Here is a 22,231-nt window from a genome sequence, read left to right as displayed (position 1 = left end):
GAAATGGAAAAACCTACAACCAAAATTACTGTACCCAGCAAAGATCTCCTTCACATTTGATGGAGAAATTAAAACATTTACAGACAAGCAAAAGCTAAGAGAATTCAGCACCACAAAACCAGCTTTACAACAAATGCTAAAGGAACTTCTCTAGGCAGGAAACACAAGAGAAGTAAAAGACCTACAATAACAAACCCAAAATAATTAAGAAAATAGTAATAGGCACAAACATATCGATAATTACCTTAAATGTAAATGGATTAAATGCTCCAATCAAAAGACATAGACTTGCTGAATGGATACAAAAAAAAGACCTGTATGTATGCTGTGTATAAAAGACCCACTTCAGACCTAGGGACACATACAGACTGAAACTGAGGGAATAGAAAAAGATATTCCATGAAAATGAATATCAAACGAAAGCTGGAGTAGCAATTCACATATCAGATAAAATAGACTTTAATAAAGACTATAGCAAGAGACAAAGAAGGACACTACATAATGTTCAAGGGATCAATCCAAGAAGAAGATATAACAATTTTAAATATTTCTGCACCCAAAATAGGAACACCTCAATACATAAGGCAAATGCTAGCAGCCAAAAAAGGGGAAATTGACAGTATCACAATCATAGTAGGGGACTTTAACACACCACTTTCACCAAAGGACAGATCATCCAAAATGAAAATAAATAAGGAAACATAAGCTTTAAATGACACATTGAACAAGATGGACGTAATTGATATTTACAGGATATTCCATCCAAAACCAACAGAATACACTTTCTTTTCAAGTGCTCATGAACACTGTCTAGGATACATCACATCTTGGGACACAAATCAAGCCTTGGTAAGTTTAAGAAAACTGAAATCATATCATGTACCTTTTCTGACCACAATGCTATGAGAGTAGATATCAATTATGGGAAAAATAGCTGTAAAAAATACAAACACATGGATGCTAAACAATACACTACTAGATAACCAAGAGATTATTGAAGAGATCAAAGAGGAAATAAAAAATACCTGGAAACAAATGACAATGAAAACAAGATAATCCAAAACAAATGGGATGCAGCAAAAGCAGTTCTAAGAGGGAATTTTATAGCAATAAAATCCTACCTCAAGAAACAAGAATAATCTCAAATAAGCAACCTAAACCTACACCTAAGCAATTAGAGAAAGAAGAGCAAAAAACCCCAAAGTTAGCAGATGGAAAGAAATCATAAAAATTAGATCAGAAATATATGAAAAAGAAATGAAGGACACATTAACAAAGATCAATAAAACTAAAAGCTGGTTCTTTGAGAAGATAAACAAAGTTGATAAACCATGAGCCAGACTCATCAAGAAAAAAATGAAGAAGACTCAGATCAACAGAATTAGAAATGAAAAAGGAGAAGTAACATTGGACACTGCCGAAATACAAAGGATCATGAGAAATTACTACAAACAACTATATGCCAATAAAATGGACCACCTGGAAGAAAAGGACAAATTCTTAGAAAAGCACAACCTCCCGAGACTGAATCAGGAAGACATAGAAAATATAAACAGACCAATCACAAGCACTGAAATTGAAACTGTGATTAAAAATCTTCCAATAGGCAAAAGCCCAGGACCAGATGTCTTCTCAGGCGAATTCTATCAAACATTTAGAGAAAAGCTAACACCTATCCTTCTCAAACCCTTCTAAAATATAGCAGAGGGAGGAACACTCCCAAATTCATTCTACGAGGCCACCATCACCCTGACACTAAAACCAGACAAAAATGTCACAAAGAAAGAAAGCTACAGGCCAATATCACTGATGAACATAGATGCCAAAATCCTCAACAAAATCCTAGCAAACAGAATCCAACAGCATATTAAAAGGATCATACACCATGATCAAGTGGGGATTAACCCAGGAATGCAAGGATTCTTCAATATATGCAAATCAATCAATGTGATACACCATATTAACAAACTGAATGATAAAAACCATATGTTAACCTCAATAGATGCAGAAAAAGCTTTTGACAGCATTCAACACACACTTATGATAAAAACCCTCAGAAAGTAGGCATAGAGGGAACTTACATCAACATAATAATGGCCATATATGACAAAGCTACAGCAAACATTTTTCTAAATGGTGAAAAACTGAAACCATTTCCACTAAGATCATGAATAAGACAAGGTTGCCCACTCTCACCACTATTACTCAACATAGTTTTGGAAGTTTTAGCCACAGGAAACAGAGAAGAAAAGGAAATAAAAGGAATCCAAATTGGAAAAGAGGAAGTAAAACTGTCAGTTTGCAGATGACATGATACTATACATAGAGAAACCTAAAGATGCTACCAGAAAACTACTAGAGCTTATCAATGAATTTGGTAAAGTAGCAGGATACAAAATAAATGCACAGAAATCTCTTACATTCCTACACAGTAATGATGAAAATTCTGAAAGAGAAAAAAGGAAACACTCCCATTTACCATTGCAAAACCTTCCTAAGGAGGCAAAAGATCTGTATGCAGAAAACTATAAGACACTGATTAAAGAAATTAAATGTCATCCAAACAGATGGAGAGATATACCGTGTTCTTGCATTGGAAGAATCAACATTGTGAAAATGACTATATTACCCAAAGCAATCTGCAGGTACAATGCAAACCCTGTCAAACTACCAAGGGCATTTTTCACAGAACTAGAACAAAAAATTTCACAATTTGTATGGAAACACAAAAGACCCCAAATAGCCAAAGCAATCTTGAGAAAGAAAAACAGAGTTGGAGGAATCAGGCTCCCTGACTTCAGACTATACTACTAAGCTACAGTAATCAAGACAGTATGGTACTGGCACAAAAACAGAAATATAGATCAATGGAACAGGATAGAAAGCCCAGAGATAAACCCACGCACATATGGTCACCTTATCATTGATAAAGGAGGCAAGAATATACAGTGGAGTTAAGACAGCCTCTTCAATAATTGGTGCTTTGAAAACTAGACAGCTACATGTAAAAGAATGACATTAGAACACTAACTAACACCATACACAAAAATAAACTCAAAATGGATTAAAGACCTAAATGTAAGGCCAGACACTATAAAAGTCTTAGAGGAAAACATAGCCAGAACACTCTATGACATAAATCACAGCAGGATCCTTTTTGACCCACCTCCTAGAGAAAGGGAAATGAAAACAAAAATAAACCAATGGGACTTAATGAAACTTATAAGCTTTTGCACACAAAGGAAACCATAAATAAGATGAAAAGACAACCCTCAGAATGGGAGAACATATTTGCAAATGAAGCAACTGACAAAGGATTAATCTCCAAAATATTCAAGCAGCTCATGCACCTCAATATCAAAATAACAGACAACCCAATCCAAAAACGGGCCAAAGGCCTAAATAGAAATTTCTTCAAAGAAAATATACAGATAGCCAACAAACACATTAAAGGATGGTCAGCATCATTAATCCTTAGAGAAATGCAAATCAAAACTACAATGAGTTATCAGCTCACACTAGTAAGAATGGCCATCATCAAAAAGTCTACAAACAATAAATGCTGAAGAGGGTGTGGAGAAAATGGTATCCTCTTGCACTGTTGGTTGGAATATATATTGATACAGCCACTATGGAGAACAGTCTGGAGGTTCCTTAAAAAGTTAAAAATAAAACTATCATATGACCCAGCAATCCCACTACTGGGCATATACCCTGAGAAAACCATAATTCAAAAAGAGTCATGTACCAAAATGTTCATTGCAGCTCTATTTACAATAGCCAGGACATGGAAGCAACCTAAGTGTCCATCATCAGATGAATGGATAAAGAAGATGTGGCACATATATACAATGGAATATTACTCAGCCATAAAAAGAAATGAAATGGAGTTATTTGTAATGAGATGGATGGAGTTAGAGTCTGTCATACAGAGTGAAGTAAGTCAGAAAGAGAAAAACAAATACAGTATGCTAACACATATATATGGAATCTAAGGGGGAAAAAAAAAGGCCATGAAGAACCTAGTGGCAAGACGGGAATAAAGACACAGACCTACTAGAGAATGGACTTGAGGATATGGGGAGGGGGAGGGGTGAGATGTGACAGGGTGAGAGAGTGTCATGGACATATATACACTACCAAATGTAAAATAGATAGCTAGTGGGAAGCAGCCGCAGAGCATAGGGAGATCAGCTCGGTGCTTTGTGACCACCTAGAGGGGTGGGATGGGGAGGGTGGGAGGGAGGGAGATGCAAGAGGGAAGAGATATGGGAACATATGTATATTTATAACTGATTCACTTTGTTATAAAGCAGAAACTAACACACCATTGTAAAGCAATTATACTTCAATAAAGATGTTTAAAAAAAAACAAAAAACCAAAAAAACAAAAAGAGTCATGTACCACAATGTTCATTGTAGCTCTAATTACAATAACCAGGACATGGAAGCAACCTAAGTTTCCATCAACAGACGAATGGTTAAAAATATGTGGCACATATGTACAGTGGAATATTACTTAGCCATAAAAAGAAACAAAATTGTGTTATTTGTAGTGAGGTGGATGGACCTAGAGACTGTCATACAGAGTGAAGTAAGTCAGAAAGAGAAAAACAAATACTGTATGCTAACAGATATATACGGAATCTAAAAAAAAAAAAAAATGTTTCTGAAGAACCTAGGGGCAGGATAGGAATAAAGACGTGTATGTAGAGAATGGACTTGAGGACACAGGGAGAGGGATGGGTAATTTGGGAGGAAGTGAGAGAGTGGCATTGACATATATACACTACCAAATGTAAAATAGATAGCTAGTGGGAAGTAGCCGCATAGCACAGGGAGATCAGCTCCATCCTTTGTGACCACTTATAGAGGTGGGATAGGGAGGGTGGGAGGGAGACGCAAGAGGGAGTGGATATGGGGATATATGTATACATATAGCTGATTCCCTCTGTCATATTGTGGAAACTAACAAAACATCTTAAGGCAATTATGCTCCAATAAAGATGTTAAAAAAAGAAAAAAAGAATACACTTAGGTGGCTTCCATATCTTAGCAACTGTGAATAATGCTACTGTGAACTTTGGGATTCATGTATCTTTTCAAATTAGTGTTTTTTTCGAGTTTCATGGTTTTATTAACACAAACACAATGTGCACCATGAGCTGTCTATTCATTTTCTTCGCTTTTCAGCCTGATATTGGGATTGGTGACTCTGATGGACAGCTGGGGTGCTCTTTCCGCAATGGTTTTGTGGTTCTTGGATAAGATATTGTGAATAATTTCAGCACAGTAAGATTTGTTGCACATCAGCAGCACTTCATGTTCCTTGATGCTGTGGACTAGGAACTTCCAGAAGCTGCTGGGCAGCATGTGTTTGTTTTCTTGTTGTTCCCATAACTGATGTTGGGCATCAAGATCTGGCCCTTGAATCTCCTTCACACCCTGTTGTCAATGCCTCTGGGTTTCTGCCAGTTCCACTTAATTTTGACATATCAGTCTGACTGTTGTTGAATGAACTTCTTGGTCGTCCTTTTGATGATCTTGGACTTCACGAGGGATCTGAGAGCAGCCATGATGCTGAGTAGAAAATGACTTCCACCCCCATAGGGAGTGCCAAGGAAGAGAGGGGCTCAAATTAGTGTTTTTGTTTCTTTCAGATATAAACCCAGCAGTGTGATTGCTGGGTAATATGGCAGTTCTATTTAAAAATTTTTGAGAAACCTCTGTACTGTTTTACACAGTGGTTACACAATTTACATTCCCAGCAACAGTGTACAAGTGTTTCCTTTTCTCCACATACTCTCCAACATTTGTTATTTGTGTTCTTTTTGATGATAACCATTCTGGCAGGTGTGAGGTGGTATCTCATTGTGGTTTTGATTTGCATTTCCCTGATGATTAATGATGTTGAGCATATTTTCATCTGCCTGTTGACCATCTGCATGTTCTCTTTACAAAAATATTTATTCAGGTCTTCTTCTTATTATTAATCAGGTTGTTCTTTTGATGTTGAGTTATATGTGCTGTTTATATATTTTGGTTATTAACCCCTTATCAGTCATATTACTTGCAAATATTTTCTCCCATTCGGCAAGTTATCTTCTTATTTTGTCGATATTTTCCTTTGCTGTGCAAAAGATTTTATGATTAATTAGGTTCCATTTGTTTATTTTTGCTTTTATATCCTTTTTTTAGGAGATAAATTCAAAAATATTGCTATAATTTATGTCAAAGACTGTCAGCAAATGATCATACACCATGATCAAGTGGGATTTATCCCAGGGATGCAAGGATTTTTCAATATCCACAAATCAATTAATGTGATATACCACATTAACAAATTGAAGAATAAAAACCATATGATCATTTCAATAGATGCAGGAAAAGCTTTTGACAAAATTCAACATCTATTTATAATTAAAGTCTCTCCAGAAAGTGGGCATAGAGTGAACATACTTCAGCACAATAAAGGCCAAATATGACAAACTCACAGCTAACATTATACTCAACAGTGAAAAGCTGAAAGCATTTTCTCTAAGGTCAGGAACAAGAAAATTATCTTGAGAAATAAGAACAGAATTGGAGGAATCATGCTCCCTGACTTCAGACTATACTACAAAGCTACAGTAATCAAAACAGTGTGGTACTGGCACAGAAACAGACACGTAGATCAGTGGAACAGAATAGACAGCCCAGAAATAAGCCCATGCATCCATGGTCAATTAATCTATGGCAAAGGAGGAAAGCGTATACCATGGAGAAAATACAGTCTCTTTAATAAGTGGTGCTGGGAAAACTGGACAGCTACACGTAAAAGAATGAAATTAGAACATTCTCTAATGCCACATACAACAATAAACTCAAAATTGATTAAAATTCTAAATGTAAGACTGGAAACCATAAAACTCCTAGAGGAAAGCATAGGCAGAACACTCTTTGGTTTCTTTAGATTTAGTGGCTAAGAAAGGCCTCTTTGAGGTGATATCTAAGCTGAGATATGAAGAAAAAATATCTAGCTGTAGTGACATTGGAGATAGAGAATGGAAGGGTGTTGGTACATTCTAGGCAGAAGGAAACAACTGATGCCAAGTCCTTCATTTATTCAAATAATAAAACAAGGCCAGTGTGGCTGGACCATGGTGAGTGAAGGTGAGAATGATATGAGATCAGTTCATGGACTTGGGCAGAGAAAAGATCATAGAGGACATTGTAAACCAAAAGAAAGTCTTTGGATTCTATTTTGTTTCACAGCAAGTCCTTAGAAACAACTGAACTAGAGAGTGACGTGGATACAGAACAGACATGGGCATTCCTGTTGTACTGACAGACAGTTTTTGGGAGAAGAGGTAAAATGCTGTATTCCACTTTCATGTGGGAAAGAAGTTTAAAACTCAATACAAAAACAAACAAACAAACAAAAAAACCTCAATACTGTTCACAGAATAGAACCTGAGATAGACAAATGTGACAGAGTCAGAAAAGAGTTCCCCCACACAAGTAACCCTACCTACAACCTAACCTCTTAAATCTATTCCCCACACTGCTGACAGAGTAAAGTTTCTAAAATACTAATCTGAACATGTCATTTCTCTACTTTAGTTTCTGCTTTGCTTTAATGATTTTCAAGGTCCATAATGATCTTTCTGGAGCATGCCTTTCTAGCATCTGCTCTCAATCTCCTACTCCCTTTTCACTCCAAGTGCCCTGGCCTACTTGCAATTTCCTATGTTTTCTTAGACCCTGGTGACCCGTAGCATATCACTTCCTTTGCTTGAAATGCTTTTCAGTACTCCCTTCCTTAATTCAACACAGATAAAAGCTTTCTCTGACCACTCCTGTTACCAAGGATGATAGTCACTATATTTAACAAGTAGTGTGGCACAAGCCCCAACCAATCAGAGTAGATGCTGGTTATACAGATCATATTTTTAAAGCTATTAGAATATGGCTGACACATGATAAATAGTATATCATTATTTGCTGTTATTATTATGTGAAGAAAAGACAAGTGAACATATCTGATTGCTATGAGCTTGTGGGCAGTTTTGTCTTGAATTTTTTGTTATATTAATATAATATTCATTTTACAATATAAATGAATAGCTGAATCATATAAATGTGTCATGATTTTGTGGGGAGTGTGAATGGGTTGACAAGAGATGTGACCTAACCAGAACTGAAAGTCAGTATCACTGGCTAGGGAGAGGGAGTGTTGTATTAGATTATGGGGTTTGAACTGTCAAATGATGAGTTTGGATTTGATCCAGTAAACAGCAGGATACCTTTGTAGGAACGTGGACATAAAGGATTACAAATTGTAAGTGGTGCTTGAAAGAGATAAATTTGGCAGTGGTATGAAGAGTGGATTAGAGGACAAAAATACTTGAGACAAGGAATTTAGTTTGGAGATTGTTGTGGTCTTGCAAATAATCCAGAGTAGTGGAAGCAAGAATAGAAATAAAGGGCTAAATCTGATTGCTATTACAAACCACGCTTCCATACTAGAGAATGAGAACTGAAAAAAGTAAAAAGGTAAATAAGGGTGCAGTTAACCAAATAGGATGTGCAATTTTTACATGTCTATCTCTACTAAATTGTTAAACACTCAGAAGCCTCATTTTCCTTGCCCAGAGCCAAATAATTGTATAGGGAATGAGGTAAAAATTAAGAGGAAAGAGCTGACATAACCATCTAAACAAAGCTGCAAGGATCATCACCGAGGAAAGAAGTATACTTTTCCATATGCATATCTATAGGTTAGAGTGCAGTAACCTTTGATCACACATACACAAAGCAATAATATCTACAAGATACATGTTGTGTTTTATGATGAGTTCTGTAGGTGAGAAGGTGAACCTGAGGGTTTCATAAGAACTAGAAATATATCATTTTTTGATAAGTACTGTAGACTCCTGAATATTGTTAGAACTAATATATAAAAATGTTATGTGTTAGTTGTAAAACCCTAAGTGCTTTGGATTAATAACTCCAATCAGGTTTCCAGTTTTATAAGTTGATAGTTTCTCTGGGAAGACAGGTGCTGGAATTTCTCACTGCCAAATGAAATTGTCTAAGCCAGTGTATATACATTATCTAAACCATATGCCATTACGCATATTCCTAAATATATCTGGATGTTCTAAATGAAGTTTAATCAGCGACCAGGAAGCAGAAGACTCTTTAAAAATGTTGGGATGTTCAGATAATGTCACCAAATGAATACATAAAATAGTCTATTTGGACAAGGTTCATAAAGGAGTGAACAAACTTAGTGAACCAATTCTTCAAAATTTGTCAAGGCTAAAAGATAGATTGACACATGGTGGACTTGTTTACAAAGTTACCAGAATCTCAGCTGCCAGCGTTCCTTAGATTTGAGGTGGTTGAAATTTAATCTTAGTTGCAAATAAATAAATAAATTAATTAATTAATTAATTAATTAAAGGCAACTTAAGGAGTATTTGGCTTCTCCATGAGTTTATCAAATACTGGATGTTTATTGTTTATTCCTTTTTGTGTTCCTTTTAAAAGCTGATTTTCTTCCTAGTAAGCACTTTCAGCCAGTTGGTGGTGATATGATGCCAACATGTAAGTGTTGTTTTACATTTTCTATGGGAAACAACTTGGGAATGAAGCAATATAATTATCAACCATTATATCTTGATGAACATTCTATTTCTAAACAGTCTGTGTTTCCTTCGAGGCCCCCTGTGTTTAACAGTGAACATTGGCAGTAACCAGGAAACAGTGCTCTTTGATATACTTAAACATTCTGAATGAAGCCTTTTTCTTTATTTTTAAGGCTTGGAAAGACATTTGCATATGGTGGAATTAAAAGTCTGAAATAAGTGTCTGGATTTAGCATTGGCAGTTCATTTTTACCCCCATTGTAGGCACTTCTATGCTTCTGGGAAGGATTCCAGAATGACCAATTATGTTAAAATATGTTTTACTAAGATACAGTGAGGCGTATAGTACAGAATCCCATGATGTGTATTAAATCCTTGCCCTCTTTCCTTCTAAGTGCGTCTTCAAATAAATCAACTTTAATGTCTAAAAGCTGGAAAGTGAGAAAACAGATTTTCCAGGTTTGGGGTGGTGTCATGGCCTCCTTGCTCATGATGGCAAGGCATCAGGACAGTGAAGTATTGTCTCGCTGAGGTTTGATTACTGGTCAGACTAGAAAGCTCAACAGATTCTTCTTCCACAGGAAAAAACAAAACAAAAACTAAAAATCAACACATAAACTCATTATATTAGAAATGTTTGACATGAAGCAACAAATGATTGTCACCTACATGCTGAAGTCGACCTTTGGAAAAGAAATGAGAGGAGATATGGGCAGTGAATATTCATATGAAAAAGAAAAGCATCTGAAATTTTAAATGAAAAGTCAAATGTCATTTTGAGTGGAATTTTTTATGTCTGTTAATATTCTGAAGATATTTCTTGAGCTGATGGTAAAACCTATGTAAAGTAGGATGAGAAGTCATTTATAATAAGTGGGTGTCTAAGGACTGTGTTTTTATGCAACTGAATTTGTTCCAAGGCAGATGAAACAGAGAGAGAACTTCAAGCTAGGATCAAATAATAAAAAGAACAATTGCCATTGATCTATCCTTCCAAATAGACAAAGGCAATACAAAGAATCACATCCCAGTGCCAAGAATTCCAGGGAACTAATATCCTATAAAAGCTGAAAACTTATATTCTACTGTGGGAGGAAATATTCTAGGTTTTTACCTTGGAATTTGCATTCCATTTTTAAATGATGTAAAATAATCTGTATAGAAATAAATAGGAACCAATTGTCTTGGTTTCAGTTTTTGATTTAGAAAATAATTTTCCAATCATGGGAAGAAAGCATAGTGCATAATGAAATATAAAATTAAGGTTTGCTTTTAATCAGAAGCTCACCTTTTCCTTTTGTTTTTATTTGCCTTAAAATATTCATAAGGGGGGGGCAAGAAGACAGTAAAAGTGCTAGTAAACTGTAATTCAATGTTGTTGCAGTACCACATTTATTATTCTAAAATTCTTGTATTATTTTATTAAGCCACCATGTTTGTTGAATTTAGGTGAGAATGTGTAAAACAAATATTGAGGGAGAAAAAAGAAGATTATGTTAATTAGTGATGTTTGAAATTTAAATTAGACTTGATCTGAAAGCACTGGTAACTTTAGCCATTTTTGCCTACACTTAGAATTTTACTTACACTACTGAGATAAAACTGCATTTATTAATTTACACACAGTGCATTCAAAAGGAACCGTAAAAATGTGATATTCTTTCCTCTCCATAGTGTTCCATTTGTGAACATTGGTGTGCACAGTAGGTGGGATATGCCACAAAAGAAATATAAAATTTTGGTCAAGTGTTTCTGTGATGCTGACTCTGAGGCATCTAACCATAGGAACACTACTTGATAATCCATCTTTACAAAAATTTTATTAGAGGAGAACAGGAACAAACTCCATAGCCAGGTTCCCTGTAATTGGACTTTCATTAGGTATGGAACATAAAAAGTGCTAGCTGAGAGACTTCACTTTCTACTGGTAAGGTAACCAACTGTACCAGTTTCCCTGTGACCAAGTGTTTTCCCTGCGGATGTGGGACTTTCAGTGCTACAACCAGGACAGATCTTGGGAAAAAAAAGAGATGGTTGGTGTGGCAGGCTGAATTCTAAGATGATCCTTAAGACTTCGATGTACACACCCTATATGATTCCCACTCCTTGTGTATGGGCAGGAACTGTGAATGGGATATCACTCTCACGATTAGATTACTAAGTAGTTGATTTTTAATACTTAATCACAAGGGAGATCATCATGGGTGGGTGTGGCCTGATCAGGTTGGCCGTTTATAAAGGGACTGAACCATTCCTGTAAAGAGAGTCCTCCTGCTGACCTTGAAGAAGCCAACCACCATGAGTTCTACAGCCACAGCCCCAAATAACTGAACTCTTCCAAAAACCAGTGAGATTGGAGGAAGAACTTGAGCCCCAGATGAGATCACAGCTGCAGCCAACACCTTTATTTCATCCTGGTGAGACCTTGAGCAGATGATCTAACTAACCTGTTCCTTCATATCTGATCTGTGGAACCTGTTGTTTCAAGCCACTAAATTTGTGGTAATTTGTTACACAGCAATAGAAAACTAATAGTATTGGGATTTTTTCTGCTCTAGAATGAAATAAATTTTATGAACTTGTCGCCAGTTCTTGGACCTAAAAGTGTCAATTTTCTTGAGTCATAACCTTATTGGCTGTAAGAATCATATGCTTGAAGAAAATGTGACAGAGTCAATTGCCATGTGTAGGCAACCAGCTGTAAGAGGAGGATGCAGAATGAGTGGAGGATGCCGGGATGGAATTAGATGGGAATGGTCTCTTAGCACTCAAGGAATGAGTGGCCTTCCTTGTGGAGAGTGAGACTCAACTAGAATATACAGCAGGGAGAGGTAGCAAAATGAGGCACATTTTTATTAAGCAGTGTAAAGAGCAGTGATTTTCAAACCCTGATTGGCAACCAGTCAATGGGTTGTAAAATCAATTCAGTAGGTTACAACCAGCAATGCAAAATGTTATAGACTAGACTAGAATAGAAAATAAACAAATGCTTGCAGGTAGTAAGCATAAATATTGTTTTGTGAATTTTTGTTTCAGTTTTATATCTATCTACTGAGTTATAATGTAAAATAAGTCTCTTACTGGAGAGTTAAAACAATTTTGGAAAACACTTATATAGTGTAATGGCTTAGAACAGGGCTTCTCAACTCTGGCTGCACATTAGAATAATTTGGGGAAGTTAGTTTTGTTTTTTGTTTTATGATTGATACCTTGGCCCAACCACAGATTTAATTGAAATCTCTGGGAATTGGACCAGTTATTTATATTTTTCTAAAAAAAGTGATTTTGATTGCAGTGGAATTTGAGAACTACTGGATTAGAACATGGGATTTTGTATACTTGGGTAAAGTGCATACTCCTTAAAAAGCCCCAGTTTCCACATTTGTAAAATCGGGTAAATAGTACCTACCTCATAGAGGTGTTATAGAGTGAAATGGAGAACATAGCCCAATTTGTAGCACAGAGTAACAGTTCAGTAAACAAGTACTTGTGTTTAATCTATACAGTGATTTTAGAACCATTACAGATTGGTTGGGAAGACGCCATAGGACCACATATACATAGTCTCAGATTCAAGTTCTCCATACTCCAGGACTTAAGATAATGGGGCTCAGGACCTGTATGGCTGAATCCAGGACTATGCCTTCTGTGGAAGTAACAGTGTTTCCAACACAGAGGTTCTGCTCAATATGGAAAACCAAAGATGAGGTCAAGAACTGAGTGCCACCCAGCAGGTCTGTGACCTTCCCCCACCTCACCACCCCCCCCCCCAACCAGGGTTAGGAGCTCCTCATCCTCCCTTTTCTCCATCCAAGACTTCCTCAGTGAAGTACCAAGGTCCCCAAAGCCAATGCACATTGTGTCCCTGTCCTCACTTTGGCAGCCAGCTCTGCTGGTGACCCAACATTCCACCCTGAGGCTCGATCAAGGTGAATGTGCAGCCTGCGTTGACTACCCACCATTAATGCAGGGAAACGTCATCATTGTCTCTTTGTCTCCCTGTGTGTTAGAGTCTGGATATTTTTGGCATTCTGTGAAGGTCTTGGCTCAATGGAGGAATAATATATGCTTTTTTTTTTCTACAATATCAAAACAGGTTTTGTCAAAGCAGGAAACCTCATGTTCTGTTCTGTTTTGTTTTATATGTTCTTTTACAAAATAAACTGAGCAGGTGTCTTGGGGACATATTCATAGGGGAAAAAGAACCCCATGAATGCCATCTCAGAAAACAATGATACACAAAATTAAGATACAGAAACTTGTCAGAAGCATGGCTCCAGTTCCCTACGGTAATATTGTACAGTAAAATTGCATTGTCCTCACATGATGGAGCTCTGCTAGGTCTGGAAAAATAGTGAAAACTTTCCCATACTCCAAATTTTTTATCTTTGGGACCTGCCTTAACTTTCTGAAATAATTTATACTGACAATCAATGCATTTTGCCCTTTTAATTCTTGAACAAAATAAAGAACTGAAAACTCATCTGGGGAAAAAGTGACTCCTGTTTTCCGGTACTCCATAAAGCTCATATCCTGAGTGCTTCCTAGTTCCCAAATCACCTGCTAGGCACTGTATAGACTTTAACTCACTTGATTATTACAACAAGCAAGTGAGGAAAGGATCGTTATTTCCATTTTGGAGATGAAAAAATGAGGCTCAGAGTGATGAAACAATTTGTATAAGATCAGAGAGGCAGTGAGTTGCAGAGCTGAGACATTGTATTAGTGAGAGTACTCTAGAGAAACAGAACCAATAATGTGTGCTTATTAATAGAAAGAGATTTATTATAAGGAATTGGCTCAGACAATTATGACGGCTGGCTAGTCCAAGTCTGCATAGTGGGCCAGCAGGCTTGAGACTCAGGAGAGCCAATGGTGCAGATGAAGTCCAAAGACAGGCTGCTGGATAATTCTCTCTTGCTCTGGGAGGGTTTGTTTTTGTTTGTTCTATTCAGGCCTTCAACTGAATAAATGAGGCCCATCCACATTAAGAAGGATGATGTGCTTACTCAAAGGCCACTGATTTAAATGTTATTCTCATCCAGAAACACCCTCCAGGTTCACACATAAAAATAACCCGCACAGATATGAAACCAGAAATTCTGATTACAGAGCTCTTTGTATATTTGAGCATTTAACATGCAAATGTCTATTATTAAGTATTGCCTATGTGTTATTTAAGCCTCATAACAATCTTATGAGGTCAGTACTATTATTATCCTTATTTTACAAATAAAAAGAGTGAGGATTAGAGAGACTAAGAAACTTGCATATAGTTACACAGCAAGTAAATGTTAAAACTGGGATTTGAATGCAGGTTTTCTAAATAAAAATGGTGTTCTTCCTCTTTTACCATACTGCCTCCAAAGTAGTTTGAAGTGATTGGGATATTTTTTAATAAGAAGTAGTTGAGTAAATACTAGTTATATAAATAATCTATAGGTGGTTTTATTAAAATTCAATTTATATATATATATATATAATAACTGCTTTCCTTTGAGAAACCCCGTGCTATTTGTTGCACTGTGGAGATACCAATAAAAAGTTAATATATAGTGACCATGTATGTGTTAAGTCCTCTTCTAAAGGTTTTGCATGTGCTATGATTGTCCCCATTTTACAGATAAGAGAATTGAGACATAGAGATGTGAGTGGCAGAGCCAGAACTTAAACCCAGGCAGTCTGATTCTGGAACCTGGTCTTTTCACCTGTACAATATACTCCCTCTGTTAGTGGCACACAATTTTGCAGAATTATTACTAATAGTAAGCATGAAAAATCAGGACACAGTATTTCCAGTACATCTGTGAAAGTTATAGAGCCATAAAGAAAAGAAAACTAAAAACAGTTAGGGAGGCTTCAAAAATATAACTAAGGCTCAACATCACTAATCATCAGGGAAATGCGAATCAAAACCACAATGAGATATCACCTCATGCCTATCTGAATGGCTATTACCAAAAAGACAACAAATAACAAATGCTGGCGAGGGTATGGAGAAAAGGGAACACATGCATTGTTGGTGGGAATGTAAATAGGTGCAGCCACTATAGAAAACAGTATGGAGGTTTCTCAAAAAGTTAAAAATAGAACTAGCATATGATCCAGGAATTCCATTCCAAAGAAAACAAAAACAATAATTCAAAAAGTTATATGCACCCTTATGTTCACTGCAACATTATTTACAATAGCCAAAATATGGAAGCAACCAAAAAGCTTATATATATTCCATTATATATATATAAAATGGAATATTACTCAGCTTTAAAAAATGAAATCTTGCCATTTGCAACAACATGAATGGACCTAGAAGACATTATGCTAAGTGAAATGTCATACAAAGAAAGACAAATGCCATATGATTTCACTTATATGTGGAATCTAAAAAAAACAAAACAAACATAACAAAAAAAGCAGAGAGATAGGTACAGAAAACAAATAGGTGAGGGAGGTTAAGTACAAACTTTCAGTTACAAAATAAATGAGCCATGAGTATGAAATGTATATCATGGGAGACATAGTCAATAATAATGTAATATCCTTGTACGGTAACTAGACTTATTGTAGTATTCATTTTTTAATGTGTAGAAATATCAAACCACTATGTTGTGTACCACGAACTAACATAGTGTTATAGGTCAATTATATTGCAAAACAAACAAACAAAAAACCTCATAGAAAAAGAGATCAGATTTGTTATTACCAGAGGTGGGGGTTGGGGGTAGGTGGAATTGGACGAAGGTATGAACTTCCAGTTATAAGATAATTAAGTACTAAAGATATAATGTACAACATAATAAACATAATTAACACTGTTATATGTTATATATGAACGTTTTTTAAAGAGAGTAAATCGTAAGTGTTCTCATCACAAGGAAAAAAGTTTTTTTCTTTTATTTTGTTTCTATGTGAGATGAAGAATGTTCGCTAAATTTACTGTGGTAATCATTTCATGATGCATGTAACTCAAATTACTATGCTGTACATCCTATACAGTGCTGTATGTCAATTATATCTCAATAAAACTGGAAGAAAAAATTAAAAATTAAATAGGAAAATATATATATATATATAACTAAAGCTCCTAGAGTGGATATAATTTTAGATAACGATTCCATATTTCTAACTGATGGTGAAAAAAAAGATGTCTCCTTTCTGGAGACATTTAAAATTGCATAGTGCACTAGACAATAGCCCTTAGGAAAAAGTCCTCAAGTGTAAAGGTACAGGAAAGAATTCTATTCGTAAAACTAAAAGATCTGAGTTCCTTGTTATAATTTGTCTTTTATTTGGACATTTATATGATTTTAAAAACTAGTGATTCTTTTATATGGTCTCAGGTTTTGAAACCTGTGACAGAAGGCTAAGTCCTTTTCATTTAATGCTCTTCTGAAGATTATTACTTATATTGATATTTTAATTTAGGTCAGAAATTTGGTTAAATATGAGAGCATTTTGTTCGAGAAAAGGAGTAAAAAGAACAGATGGAAATTATGAAGTCCATCACAGTCAAATTCTATGTATTCGTGCACTTATTGACGTCTGTGATCTTTAATGACAGTATTATAGTATCCATAGTCAACACTGTTCCCATCTGTTTATATGTTCTGTGAAAAATTGATACACTTTGGAAATATGGAGAACTGCCTATTCCCTTGTTTTGTTATATCAATGCATTAGATTTCTCCCTCACATATTATTTGCATATTTATGTTTAATCTGTGCATACTTATTTCATTCTCTCTCACACAAACCCACACGTACACACACACACACACACACACACACACACACACACACATACATGCACAAAAAAAGGATGAATCCAAAACGGTAAACAGAGATAACAGAGATTAATGGGATGGGAAAGAAAACTTTTTGCAATGAAGGTTTTCTTTTTTTTTCTTTGCAGTATAGACTACTTTGCTTGTAAGGAATTGGCTTCAGGTATTTATGTGCCTCCAGCCCCCACTGGACTTTCACAGACTTTCCTTTCAGCAATTCTTATCAAATGGAAAGGATTAAAATGGTTTAATAACATCGTGCCCTTAATAAACATCACCAATAACAACATTCCACTGAGGAAAGAGAAACATTGAGCTACAAAACAAAACGAGAAAAACTCAAATCAGGTGCTATAGCAAGAAAGGGCAGAGAACCATATTATTAGTAAAAATCCTGGAGTAACAGCATAAGTGGTAGTTGATTTGGTATTCTCTTTCAAGTTTTCAGCCCTTAGAAAGATGAGACAATTACCCTCTTCCACAATTCTAAACTGTAACATTTGCTGCTCCAGCTCTTTGGGACTTATGTAGTTTACTGTTGCAAATACGCACTTATGTATCTGCTATTAGTTTTTGTTTCCTTCATTATTAGCTTCATGGTTTTATAAGCAGGTATTCACTTGGGGAAAAAGATAAAAATAGAAATAAAGCAAGAAAGCAAGGAAGGAAGGAAGGGAGGGAGAAAGGGAGGAAGGGGGAAAGAAAGAAAGAGAGGGAGGGAGAAAAGGATGTAAGAGAGAAAGTAGGGAAAGAAGAAAACCAATGAGTGTTATTACAAATGAGGTGAGGAGAGCTTAGTAGTTTTCTTTATTTTTGTAAATTGAAGGGTTTTTTGTTTGTTTTATTGTTTTTTCTTTTTCTTTTTTCTTTTTTTTTTTACAAAGGTATGTTATCCATAAGCTGTTGTATATTTGGAGAACTATTATTAATGATACCCTACAAGTATTCCTTCCATAGGAAAAGGCATTAAGTTTTACAAGGGAGTACATTTCTTCTTTTGCCCCTTTCCTCACCCAAGAAAGCAGCAACAGTAAGGGACATTTCTTTTTCATTATTTTATCTCTAATTACACAGGTAATTGCTAAAACTTAGTAGTTTGCATTGGCTCTAGGTGTATTTTATCCTAGGTATCCTGCAAAGGATATCTCTGCAGGGTGTCCTTTAGTTAGGACACATATGAGAGAGAGATATGCTATGGTTTAAGTTATGAACTGTTCCATAAATTCTAATGCAAACTACAGCAATCACAGAGGATTTACTATAGAAGTAACTAACTCTAGCAGAGATCTAAGGTAAAGAAGAACCCCTATTTCTTTTCTGCTGTATTGAGCAGTTAGCTCTCTTCATGGGATATTGGTACCTGTACTTTTTCTTTGGCAAAACAGAGAGTATCTGGTAATAAACAGGCTCCCACAGTCTGGATTCATGGCTTCACCCTTGTTTCTAGCTCCCTCTATGGGCTTCTCAGCAAGGGGTTTCTCACATCTGGCACTATTGCCTCAAGCATTTGTACCACACTACTGGAGGTTACTAATTACTCTTAAGATTTGACCCTTGAAGGCTGAGGGAAAAGGGACAGGTAATTGAATTCCTCCCATGCTCCCAAATCTAGTGCAAAGTTCTCATACATTATTTTAAAAAAGCATGTCTAGTTGGTCAACCAACACAATCTCAACTACTACTCGTATCTTCCTCACCATTTTAAGAAATATATAAATATATTATTAACTATACACAATAACAGTGGTTGTAAGCCCAGGGTCATAATGAAATTTACTGAAGTCTAAATAATAGACAAGCCTAATACAAAGGAAAATTTTAGTTCATATTCTCATTTTCTTTGTCTATATACTGTGGACTCTTATAAAATCTGTGTAACATTTGAAAATATTTGAACAGTTACAGATTTGGCCAGCCACTAGAGAGGTATGTATATATTAAGGGAAATCATCTGTGAGAGAAAGAGACACACTGATAGAAGCAGAACTCGTGTCAAGAAGAGAAAGATAAGATGAAAAAAAGTTTAAAATTAATTCCAAAGAGACCAAAGACCATAGCTCACTCCTTCCTATCCTCCTCCACCATTCCTAAATGTATTGTCTGGGAAATCACACTATGTTTGATTTTGAAAAAATACAGTGAAAGTGAGAACAATTGAGAACCTTCTAAGAGCTCCCAACACTCTTTTAAAAGTAAAGTTATATTTCTGATACAATCAGAGTCCAAAACACTGCAGTATTCTATACAGCTTGATGAAGGAGAAACATGGTGGTTTCCTTACACACATCCTGCATGAAAAATAAACCCATTAATTAAGACATTAGAGAAATTATTTCACAGCCTGTATGGAGGCCACATACTGTAGTGTTGTCAAAAATGATAATTTTTATTCTTTTACCAAAAGGGAGATAGGTTAAATTCAACAAAAAATTGGAAGTTTATGCTTGGTTGAAAACACATCTATTTGTGAAAATGCCATTGAGCTCTGATGAACACAAAAAACAATTTTTTTCTGTAGAGTATTTCCTGGGCTGGGGAATGAAAGGCTGGAATCTGGGCTAGGTTACAAAAATGAACACCTGAGACTCCACTTCAGGAAAACTTTAATCTTCTTGAGATTTCAGAGAGATAAAGATATTAGTAAGTGGCCAGATGCTGGTATTGAAAGCTAGATTGCCTTTGCTATCCAAGTAATCTGTCTTTATTTGAATAGCTGGCAAATACTTTCCTGACAACTATCAGGGCACTTCTGGAAGTGTTTATGAGTGACACATTTTATTCATCAAGAACTTAATGGATGTTACTGCGATTGCCAAACTAAGATTATACATAGAAAACCACAATGAAGGAGAGGGATTTTTTTCCTCTGTAAACATTTTCTTTTCTCTTCTTCCTTTTTTTTTTTTTTTCTCACACGGCTTTCTTTTGTTGTGGTAATGCAAAACACAACATGCCTTGTAAAAAGAGCTGTGAAGGGGATCGGGGATTAGTTCTCATAAAGAAAAAAATAATGTAGAAAATCCTGCAGGTGACAAAATAAGTAATGAGACACGTTAGGCTGCATTATTACTCCTTCTTCAAAATCCTTCAACTGTATATTGTGCACACAATTGTAAATCTAGTTTAGAGGAAACAGACAATCCCTTTTGTGGGAAAAAATAACTTTTGAATGGTACATGTATTCTTTGCTGATTAGAGACTCACATGTTTCTGGAGTTTTGGAAGAAGAAACAATATGATTGACCAAATTAGTCCAAAATAATTGGATCCTAGAATATTGTTTAAAATTTTGTTCTAATGTAAAGGAAATATTTGAGAAATATTGAGAATAGTAGTATGGATTGTTAAATAATTGGTCATTTGGCCAAAGTCCTTTATATACCAGTTGCTATAGGGATGTGTGGGCTTTTCTGATAGTAGTAATGGATGTCTTAGATTTTAAATAAATTCTTCACGACAAGGAAACAGGGCTCCTTAGAGAAATGGCTGATTCCAGGATTGGGTCACTGAAAGTACTAATGAGCCTAGAACATTTAGCTATATAAGAAAGTATGGAAATGCTCAAAAATTAATGGGAACTTGTCTAAAGGACACAGGAGCCAAGTTGAAGGATCTTCTAATGCCCAATGTTGAAACCATTAAAGCAATAAAATGAATAATTAAAACAATGGAATATAACTTGTGAATAAAGGAAATATCTTGGAGTCCACATTGATAAATGTGAATAATTTAATAAAACTAAATGGGAAAGAAAAGAAAACTTTTTCTTAATATAGTATTCTAATTGCTAAATGCAAAATAAATGATGGAACTGGAAAACTGTCATTTGGTATGCAATAATTGCCATAGACAAGGATCATCAGTGGGTGCTGAAATTAGTAGACAAAAATATGCATACTATAGGGATGTTTATACAAGATAGTTACTTATTAAAGGAAAATGGAGTAATTTTACAGTGAAGAAATCTGAAAGACACCACCTTAACTAAGTAATCAAAGTTAAAAGTACCATAATATGACACATCAATATCATATATCTTCTGATATGATGCACTGAAAAGGGCACAGTTTTCACTTCTGGGGTGTTATTGTCAAAAACATGTAACCTGGCTATAAACATAAGGAGACATTAGACAAACTGAATTAATATTTTATAAAATAACTAGTCAGTATTCTTAAAAAATGTCAAAGTCATTGTTTTAGGCTGAATTGTGACCCCCCCCCCCCGCAAAGTTCATTGTTGAAGTTCTAACCCCTAGTACCTTAGAATTTGACTATGTTTGGAGATAGGACCTGTACAGAGGTAATTAAGGGAAAATGAAATCTTATGAGTGGGCTTTAATTTAAATGACTGGTGTCCTTAAAAGAAAAGATTATGACACAGAGAGGGCACAGAGGGAAAACTACGTGAGGACACTGGAGGAGGATGGTAATCTACAAGCCTAGGAGAGATATCTCAGAAGAAAGCAACCCTGATAACACCTTGATCTCAGTCTTCTAGGCTCCAGAACTGTGAGAAAATATTTCTCTTATATAAGCCACCAAGTCTGTTGTATTTTTTTTATGGCAGCCCTAGCAAATTAATACAGTCATGAAACACAAAATGAGATTGAGAAATTGTCCTATATTGGAGAATACTAAAAATACATGAACTAAATGCAATGTGAAATACTGGATTGGATCCTGGAAAATTAAAAGGATATTAGTGGCCCAATTGGTGATATTTAAATGAGGTCTGTAGATTAATTAAAGGTATTGTATCAGCATTAATGTCTTGATTTGGATAAGTGTATTAAAGTTATGTAAGATGGAAAAG

At 35.6% G+C, this 22,231-nt stretch overlaps 1 pseudogene across 1 annotated transcript; it reads right to left on the bottom strand.

Annotated features, from left to right (window-relative positions):
- Positions 1–4,923: 4,923 nt before the first annotated feature.
- Positions 4,924–15,092, bottom strand: LOC309620743 (large ribosomal subunit protein eL32 pseudogene; annotated as a pseudogene). Its single transcript has one exon. The product of its transcript is annotated as a large ribosomal subunit protein eL32 pseudogene (transcript).
- Between the last annotated feature and the right edge of the window lie 7,139 nt (positions 15,093–22,231).

Source organism: Balaenoptera borealis, assembly GCF_965194805.1.
Source record: "Balaenoptera borealis genome assembly, chromosome: X".
NCBI classification, from domain to species: domain Eukaryota; kingdom Metazoa; phylum Chordata; class Mammalia; order Artiodactyla; family Balaenopteridae; genus Balaenoptera; species Balaenoptera borealis.
Note: the sequence above shows the minus strand (reverse complement) of the source record. Positions and strands in the feature narration are given on the sequence as shown.